The following is an 11035-nucleotide window of genomic DNA, read 5'->3' as shown; positions in this document are numbered from 1 at the left end:
TTCCAAGTTGGGATGGGGTGGGAATTAGGGTGTCTGCTATGAAAATCGAGTGCATCATAACCTCAAAGCTTGTAGACCTCGGAGGTGGAAGAAACCTTGGACACACTTCTCTGCCCCACCCAGTACCCCAGGAAGTTGGTCTCTCCCTAACAGCTGCATCACTGCAGCTTCTGTGACTCCGGGCTTCCACCTGGGTTTGTCAATGAAAGATGCAGGAGACAGAAGGCTGGAAGCTTTGCCGCTGCTGTTGCTCTGCCTTGGAGCCGTGATTTGGCCAATGGCGGCCGGCCAGCTTCCATTGGGTGGTTCCCCTTTCCCACTGTGGCTGACTCCCCGTCTACAGCTCCACTGGGCTCCTTGAACGGCACTGCCTCCTTCACGATGTCAGGCCTGAAGGTAAGGCCGTCCCCCTGGGGCTAGTTCACTGGAGCCTCAACAATCTTGGTAGACTCCCTCAATCTTGCTCACACCTTTCAATGTAGTTCCTTCATTCAATACTCTTCACAATCCTTACTGACATTCCCTACTTGTTTCTGCTGGGATGCCAAGACAAAGAGCACATGGTCCAACTGCCCATCTTATGCAGCGGTTTACCCATTTCCAGCATTCCAAGGAGCTACTCCACTTACAGACGGTTCTATTTATTTAAACGTTACTCCTTTTTTCAGAGGCAGGGAAGATCTGCTTCCCATGAAATCCTGCTTCCTATCTATGGAGCACACAGAATAAGCTCCTCTTTCCGCTACCCGACAGCCCTGTAAATATTTCAACTCCGGTCCTGCCTCCCCCAAGTCCTCTCTTCCCCAGGCTAAATGCATTCAATTCATTTTTTTACTTTACATATCTCTTGCCCCATCTAAGTGCCTGGAGACTCGGGATTGAAGAAATATAATAAATTTATAATAATTATAGGCGTGAGTGATGGGGTAAAGGAACCAGGAAGAACTTGCCTACTTCTGACCTCATCCCTGGGGCTGACTTGTCAACTTCTCATTACATATTTTTTACTGCTATCTCCACTTAAACTTATATATCACTTGGTCTATTCGTTTTGGGCATTTTTACTGTGGTAAAATAAATATAACATAAAATTCACCATTTTTAAGTGTACAATTTACTGGCATTAAGTACACTCACAATGTTATACAACCACTACCACTATCCATTTACAAAACTTTTCCATCATCCCAAACAGAATTCTGCAATTCCCCATTCTCCTCTCCTCCCAGAACCTGGTAATCTCTCTTCCTCTGTAACTTGCCTATCTTAGGTACCCATTAAGTGGAAGCATGCAATACTTGTCCTTTTGTTTCTAGCTTATCTCACTGAGCATGCCTTCATAGTTCATCCATGTTGCAACATGTATCAGAATCTCACTCCGAGAGAGAGAGAGAAACATCGATGAGAGAGAATCATTGATCAGCTGCCTCCTGCACGCCCCACACTGGGGATCAAGTCCGCAACCCGGGCATATGCCCTGACTGGGAATTGAACTGTAACCTCCTGGTTCATAGGTTGACGCTCAACCACTGAGCCACACCAGCCAGGCTCTCACTCCTTTTTAATGGGTAATATTCCATTGTATGCACATACCACATTTTCCTTATCCATTCATTTGTTGATGGATACTATTATGAATAATGCTGTTATGAACACTGATATATAAATACCTGTTTGAGTGCCCACTTCCAATTCTTTTGGGTATATACCTAGGAATGGAATTACTGGGCCATATGTAAATTCTATCTTTAATTTTTTGAAGAACCACCAAATTGTTTTCCACAATGGCTCTATGATTTTACATTCCTAGCAGCAATGCATGAGAGTTCCAATTTGTCCACATTCTCACCAACACTTGTTATTTTCTGCATTTTTTTAAAGTTATAACCATCCTAATAGGTGTACAAATTTCTTTCTACAAAGCGGTTTTATTGAGGTAACTGATATACAACAAACAGCACATATTTAAAGTATATAATTCAGTAAGTTTTGACATATGTATATACCTGTGAAACCATCGTCATAATCAAGATTATTACTATATCTATCAAAAGTTTCCTCAAGCTTCTTCATATCCGTCCCTCCTATCCTTCGCCCTTCCAAGTAACTTCATCCATCCTTAACCTCCTATGCAATTTGGTTCCCCTTACCTGTACTGCTTATTCCCTTCCATCTATGAAGCTGATCTCTTGGGTCAGAAGATGAGAGCAAAAATGATTAGCAGATATATTCAGTATCTTTTAGACATTCCAAGTCCCCTACCCCCAGCAAGTCAACCATAAGTACCAAAAGCACCATTTCTTTGAACTTGCAGCCTCCTCTTTTCCAAACAGAAACAGGGAAACCAGATGTAAGTCACAGTTACCTTTGAGGTATGAATTAGTATTCTAATCTTATAGACAAAGGAACAGAGGCTTGCAGAGGTTAGACAACTTGCTCAAAATCTCACAACTCAACACCAAAAGCACAAGCTATAAAACAATTGATAAGTTGGGCTACATGAAAAGACACCATTAAGAAAACAAAAACGTAAGTCACAGACTGGAATAAAATATGTACAAATCATATGTCTGATAAAGGCCTTGTATCAGAATACATAGAGAGAATTTATAATGACTAATGTATAGAGCTTGACAATTGACCAGATTTTTTAAATGTGCAAAAGATTTGAATAAATACTTTTCCAAAGAAGCTATACCTACATCTAATATTGCACAAAAAGATGCTCAAAATCACCCAACTGGTGTGGCATCCCATGGACCCAAGAGGTCCTGGATTTGATTCTGGGTCAGGGCACATGCTATGGTTGCAGGCTCAATCCCCAGCAGGGGGCGTGCAGGAGGCAGCTCATTGATGTGTCTCATTGATGTTTCTATCTCTCCCTCTCCCTTCCTCTCTATCTAAAAATCAATAAAAACATATTTTTAAAAAATCATTAGGGAAATGCAAATTAAAACCACAATGAAATACCACTAGGCATCCATTAGAATGACTATAATAAAAAAGATACACATTAACAAATGTTGGAGAGGAAACGGAGAAACTGAAACCTTCATGCATTGCTAGGGGTAATGTAAAATGTAGTGTAAAATTGAAATACAGTGCAATTTCTTAAAAAGTTAAACATAAATTTACAATACAATCCAGCAATCCCACTCCTATAAATCTATCAGAGAGATGAACGCGCACGTTCACACAATGGCACGCACACAAAGGTTCGTAGGACCATTATCCATAGCAACAAACAACTGAAGACATTCTAAATGTCCATCAACTGATAAATGAATAAACAAAATATGGTAGATCTATAATATGGAATACTATTTGGCAATTAAAAGGAATTCATTCTTGATACATGCTACAACATGGATGAACCTGGAAAACATATGCTAAGTAAAATAAGCTAGACACAGAATACATATTACATGATCACATTTATAGATGTCTAGAAAGAACAAATTTATAGATACAGAAAGAAGATATAACTGTTCTAAATCTGGACTGTGGTGATAGTTCATTATATATAATAACTCAATACATTTATTCAAATCACTGAGTTACAAAGCTTACAGTGGATGGATTTGTAAATGATTAAATTTTTAAACGAGTAAATATGTAAATTATATCTCAATAAATCTGGGGTTTTTTTAAATCACACAGTAGGTAAATATCAAGAAAAGTTCACTTGAAAGAGCTATGATGAATAAACCTAGGCAAAGAGGTAGAAGTAGAATATAACTTTGTACTAGACTTTTTCAACCTCCCTAAAAATTAACAAAAAACTTATTTGGGGGGTTATACTACGCAATCATACTTATGGTGTTTCTTTCCCAAGAAGCCATTAATTATTTTTACAGTCTTTCATTGTGTTTTGAATTTCTCCCAGTTTTTCTTAAGTCTATTTTATTCCCTAAGATTCTGTTAAGTATTTAGCAGTGGATATATTTTTGTGATTCTATTTGAAACTTTGTTTTATTTGAATTCCTGTGACTGAAAGCATTCTAATAAAGCGCAAACACTGACTGTGGATATGCTCATATGACACAGGATAATTAAAGCGCAAACACTGACTGTGGATATGCTCATATGACTGACATAGGATAAGCTCTGAGGATGTTCAGATGACCGTCAATCACATACCCACAGATACTATTTCTGTAAAGTAGTGGCCACTACTTATGAGCAATTAAGGCGTCATGGATATGACAGGATATTCCACCTATACTACCTGTGGCAGAGACCTAGTTATCTACCACAGCATCTATCTGCCTCTCCTCCCTCTCCTTCCTAGCTGGGCACATTGCTCTTCAGGATAAAAGACTACATTTCCCAGGCATCCTTGCAGCTAGGCCTCCCCATGTGACTGAACTCTGGCCTTATGTTAGTAGAAATATTGTGTGAGATTTCTGAGAATGATGCTTAAAGTGAACAGACTCAGCTGAAAGGACCCCCTTTTTGCCCTTCTGTCTTCTCCCTATTTCAGGTCTGCCACTAGTACACGCAGGCCAGAACTTCAACAAGCGTCAGAACCATGAAGTAACCTTTAATATGAAAACCAAGCTTTAGAATGGGAGAGCAGCCTGGCCCCTGATAATACTAGGAAACTACCACATCAGCCCTGGGCTGCTCGCTCCATCCTCCTTTTGAGGGATGGAAAACACACCTCTACCTTATTTAACACACAGGAGCCATGTTTCTATTCTTGACTCAGAACCTCATCCTAATCAACACACTGTCTAACATGAGAATCCAATGGAATTGTTTCTCTAAAGAATGAGAGGAGACAGGAAAGCAAGGAAGTAAAGTTTCAGAGCTGTCAGCAACATGGCGCTGAGGCCAGCAGAGGGGTACAGTGATACTCAGTAGCCATGGTAACAACAACTACAGCTGCTATATTGGAAGTCATCTCAATAATAGGATTTCTAGAACTATATTTAATGATTGCTGCCTAGTGAGGCATCAAATGGTAAACACACACACACACACACAAATGATCGTTTCCTAAATCTGACTTAACTTTTCAAAAGATTAGAGACTTGTCATAAGGTGAAAGCTAAGTCCATGCAGTTCTTCCTGAAATGCTGATCTAATCAGAAAAACAATTTTCTCAAAATACGAAATTCTCAAACAATTGCAGTTTCTTAAAATTCTTTTCATTTATTTTAGAGAGAGAGGGAAGAAGGGAGGGAGAGAGATAGAGAGAGGCCAATTTATTATTCCACTTTGTTACAGGTTCATTGGTTGATTCTTATATGTGCCCAGACTGGAGATGGAACCCACAATCTTGGAGTATTAGAATGATGCTCAAACCAACTGAAGCACCTGGCTAGGCCTTAAAGTTCTTAAAAATACAGTACTTATTGACTATATATAAGGAAAACATATTATATTGTGTCTTTGTGGTTTTTCTAAATCTAAATTATGTGCATTCAGACTCAGTCTCACCAGCTGTTCTGTCCTATTCATTCGAGCACTTCCCCATGTTCTCTAATGAACACAATCCAGTGGTTATATTAGTATTCTGTGCAGAGAACATTTAGTGAATACTTTAGATAAAACAATTTGATGGTTTTTATGCCCATAATAGTGGTGAGGTGGTGGTCATATGGGACAGATAATGTGTATGTCCATGCGCTCAGGAAGAACTGTTATAAAATAAGGCTGACTGATGGACTAAGTGTGGGTTGGTAGTTGGGCTCTGGTGCAGATGTACTGCTAATTTAGGCTTAGAAATATTAAATGACTAAGAAAAAGACTTAGATTCATATAAAAATCAATGCCTGAAGTTAGTCTTTTCTCCAGAGGCCTCAGGAAGTCACCTTTCTGCATCTCAGATTCCTTCCTTGTATCAGAAAGAAGATGGACAATTTGACCTCGAAGGTTTCTTTTAGTGCTAGCTGGCTAAGAACATGAGTTTTCTCCTGGGAGTAACATAAAATAAATATACTATAAATAAAAATAGTGCTGGCTGGTGACTCAGTTGGTTGGAGCCTGGTCCCATACACCGAAAGTTTGCAGGTTTGATCCCCAGTCAGAGCACGTACGGGAGGCAACCAATCGATGTTTCTCTCTCACATCGATGTTCCCCTCTCTCTCTCTAAGAAAAAAAAAGCAATAAAAATCAGATCCTTGGGTGAGGGTTAAAAAAATAGTCCAAGCATATGAGTAAATGCATTGTGTTCAGATATGCTAAAAAGGAAAATGTTCTGGGAATCAATCAACTTCCCGATTTAGTAAGTATAAATGATTTGGATATTGAGATAAATGAACTCTCCTTTAAGATTTCAAGTTACAAGTTATTTTAGACAAGTCAAGCATACAAAGTAAAACTAAAAATACATGGTCCTGTCGAAATCAGAAGAGATTTGGCATGCATAACTGGCTCTCCATTCCTAATACTTTTAATAGACCTACTTGATACAGATACCCTTGGACATCTGCCCTGGCTGAGGGAAAAGCATTCCAAGCTTATCCTAATGGCTTACTAAATGCAGCCCTGTGGGAAATAAGTGCTTACAAAGCCCTTCTGCATTTGGCTTGTTTAGACTCCTTTCCCGAGTTGAAAACTCAGTATGTGATCATTCTAGTCAATACAACCTGGAGGGATTTGGCAAAAATCAGAAAGTGTGGCTGGGAAGCTACTGGCTGGCAGGTCAAAGGTGTTTATTTTGATGTTCTGAGAACCTGAAGTCCTCTCACAAGATATATTTTAAGTTTTAAGTTCCTGGAATCCTCAATCTTCTTGAAATTCATTCATCAACAAGAACCAAAAGTTGCCTGGCAAGAAGTCACTCACACCCAATAGGCTATGCGTTCCTATTAAGTAACACTGTTCCTCCTGTGTTTAATCTTCCCATATTCATTTGGATACCAATATATTTGTATACCAGTATATCCTTACAAATTCTGGAATAGGCAAACTATGGCAACAAAGAAAGAGCAGTGGTTGCCTGAGACTGGGGGAGGAGACTGACGATACAGGGTGAGGACATTGTTTTAGGTCTTCATTTTAATGATGGTATCCATTCATCAGAATCCACTGAACCATAGGCCTAATTATTTTTCCCTAGGCATCAGTTGCTTCAACAGATTTTCTACCAGAGTTTTCCATAACAGAACTGCTGATACAAATAAGAACTCACGGACTAGTTAAACATATTAATGAGTATCAATATTCGCATAATACAGCATGTTCTAAAAGAATTATCACTAGGTGATAGCATTTCATTCCTTACACTGAAGAGAAAATTTGTATTGCTAAAATCCAAGAACATGACCAATTGTCTAAAATTCTTTTCCTAGATAACGTAATTGGACAAACGTGATGAAATCTGAGAAAAGTGAGACCAATAATTAACCTAGCCGGTAAATAAAGCTAGTCTCTAAAAAGCCCTCTAAGACCTCTGTTTAAACATGAGAGATTAAACGCACGAGTTTATCTCCTCCCTCTCCTAAAACCCTTCTAAAATGACAGTAAAGACATGAAAAGAGCATAAACGCACAGGACCAGGAGTGCAGTGTGACGACAAGATCACACGGAGATGTCCAGCGCCGCTTTGGTACCTGAAAGCGTGATGAACAGTAACTGAGCAGCAGAGAGAAACCTCAGAACAGGACAAGGGGATGCCGACAGGAGGAACTGGATCCCAGGACAGATTCCTGGCTAAGCCAGGACTGGATGCAGCAGGGAACCTGGAAGGCAAGGATAAGAAACAAGGATGAAAAAAAGGAGAAATTGAACCAGGAAGATTCCAGACTCAAAAACATCTGGGAAACTGGGCTCAGGGTCAGGTAAAATAAAAACAAGAATTAAGTGGAAGTTTGCCCACTCAATAGTTTAACTGCCAAATATTTTATGCCACTTGCCCCCAGTACTGCTGGCCAGGGTTATATTCCCAAGGCAGATAAGGAGAAGGTTCTCTATTAAGAAAGTGACACACACACAAGAGGAAAGACATAAAAATTGACATTTGGGAGTCAGCAAATAATCACTATCTTACCAACGCACAGGGAGCATCCAATTGATTTGAATGCCTTACTTTTAAATATAAATGAATATAGAAAGACTGCTAAACATTTAGGAAAGCCTCTAACATGAAAGATAGAGATAATAAAAAATAAAATACAATGGCAAAGGGGAAAAAAAGAAAAGAAGGGAGATTACAAAGATAATGTAGGAAGCAGAAGAAAACTTAAAACAACCTCCTATAATTAATATCCTCTTAGGAAAAGAGAATATCACTTCATTCATTCAACAAAGATTCATTGGGCAGCTGATAAACATAAATTTTATTCTCATTTCTGAAGGTGCTGAGATTTGAAAAGGATACAAAAATTCCTGCCTTCATGTAGTTTATAGTCCAGTGTATAATGTATTTATGAAACTAGAACAGAATGCTATATGAGGAATAATCACATAATTTTTTAAAGAGCTCTAATAAATTAAAAACTATTATAGCCCTCTCTATTGCCGCAGCTTTATTTCAGGCCCTTGAATTTTCACAATGGCTTGGAAAGAGGTCTCCTAACAGCAGACTTTACTACTACCACCCCAATCCACCTTTCTCATAGCTGCTGGAATAATTTTTATTTGACCAATACATCTTGAATCATGTCATTCCTCTTCCTAAAGTTCTTTTGTGGTACTTAACTGTCTTCAGGATAAAATCCAAACTATTTGGCAAGTCCTTAAGGCTCTCTATGATCTGATTCCTGCTTATCTCTTAAATAGCACTGCCTACATGTACCCCATGCTACACCCATATTTGAATTACTCTTTATAATTCTTTGAACACATAATGCTCCTTCTTAAGACTCCAAACCAGTGGTTTTCAATTTTTTTTATTTCAACCAACAATAAGAAAGACATTTTACACTGCAACTCAATAAATACAGTTTCTCCCTCTCCTCTCCTCTTATCTTATTTCTCTCTCTCTCTCTCTCATAGGCACACATAAATACAATGGGGAAAAAGGTTTCATGAAAAAACACCCATACTATGTGAGGTACACTCTGATATTTTCTATTCTATTTTGTTATTTTTAGAATCCTGGTCATAACACATTCAATTGATTTCATGATCTATTAAGAGGACCCAACCCATCATTTGAAAACAACAACAACAACAACAACATTGCTCTAGTTCCTTGCATGTTAACTTCCCTGTTTGGAATATCCTTCACCTTTTCTTCTTCTGGCTAATTCTTACCTGTCCCTCAAGACCCACTTTAAAGTGCCTTCCCTTCTCCCTGCTCCCTGGATTAGGTGCCCCACTATGTTTCCATAGCGCCTCATGGACACCTGCCACACTCTGTTATCATTGTCTCTTCATTGGTTTGTTGCCCCTATTGAGTGAATTTCTGGAGGGCAGTGATGGAGTTGCTCATACATGTGTACATCCACTGCCTGAGAACCAGTGGCTAGTGCCTAGAAGGCCCTCAATGAACCCCAGCTTATGAATCCATCTATTCCATTGTTCACTTGGGTAAACTGAGATGCCCCAAATCACAGAGTTCCAAATCCTGAACTTTTTACCTATCTGAAGAAAGCCAGTTGTCTCCTGAGGGAAAATTTCTATAACAGAGCCATTGAGAAGTTTCTAGTTTTAGGTGGGAGCACTTCTCTTCCCACTATGGTTGAGAACAGCAGTTTTCAAACTTTTGAGTCCAAGAAAATGTTTACACTTTTAGCATTAGTAAGGACCTCAAAAAGCCTTGATTTCTGTGAGATTACATATGTATGTATTTATTATGTGCTATGTTATTGCAAAAACATGGATGAACCTAGAGAGCATTATGCTAGTGAAGTAAGTCAGACAGACAAAGACATATACCATAGGATCCACTTATATGTGAAATCTAAAAATAAAACTAACCAACAAACAAAACAGAAGCAAACTCATAGATACAGAGGACAAATGGATGGTTGCCAGAGGGTAGCAGGGAAATGGGTGAATGAGGTGAAGGGGAATAAGAGGTATAAACTTCCAGTTATAAAATAAATAAATCGTGGGGATATAAAGGGCATAGGGAATATAGTCCATAATATCCTAATAACTTCATATGGTGACAGATGGTTACTAGATTTATCCATGGTGATCACATCCTGAGGTATATAAATGTCTAAATCACTATGTTGTACATCTGAAACTAATATAATATTGTGTGTCCACTCTAATAAAATATAATGCTATAGTGATTTTTCAATGAAGCAATGAGATGAAAGTGTAAGATTAAAACCCTTTTAAAAAATAATGGCTTGTGAGTAAATCAAGAAATAACTTAGTTTCAATTTGAAATGAAAATGTGATCATTCATGTATGAAACAAGAAATTTAACTCTAGGCTTCATTGTACTTTTACATTTTCCAATGCCAAATCAGTCAGGGTCTCTTTTATACTTTTCACTCTCCTTTCTTTGAGGAGGTGAGCTTTATGAAATGAAATGGGCTCTTAAAGTTACATCCATTCTTTCCTGTCTTCTGCCACCTGGAGTTTTCACCAAATGTGATTCGCCCATTATTTTCTTCTGCCCAATCCCTAATATCTCGGTATGTTCACTTAGGTTTCAAGCTACTGCTAAACTTTTAGCTTTCTTTCAATGCTCAGACTGACTGGAAGTAGAAGTTTCTTGGCAGCAAAAATATTAATGAAGTAAAATCCCATTGTTTATTAAGTATATATATACTTTTCTACTCAAATACAAATGTCAATGTTAGGTGTCATCACCAAATAAACTGAGAAAGCCTAGACAGTTGAGAGACCCAAGCATACCTCATGTTGCCAAAGAAAATAAGAAAGTCCTGAAAAACTACAGGCTAAGCATTAGACAGACACATAGCTAGAATCAATGTGCTTTTTCTCATGCAAAGAAAAAAATTAGATGCAAACTTTACATTTAAAACTGCATTGTTCCCCTTTAATCTGGCCACCATCCGAGTGGTGATCTGGATGTTAGAGAAGAGATGAATGGGAGACACTGGCAGGGATTGAAGCTTGGAGATGAATGTGGAAATGTAGAATGGATGTTTCTTTTTT

Source organism: Myotis brandtii, unplaced genomic scaffold (genome assembly GCF_000412655.1).
Source record: "Myotis brandtii unplaced genomic scaffold, ASM41265v1 scaffold802, whole genome shotgun sequence".
NCBI classification, from domain to species: domain Eukaryota; kingdom Metazoa; phylum Chordata; class Mammalia; order Chiroptera; family Vespertilionidae; genus Myotis; species Myotis brandtii.
This window is presented reverse-complemented; position numbering follows the sequence as displayed.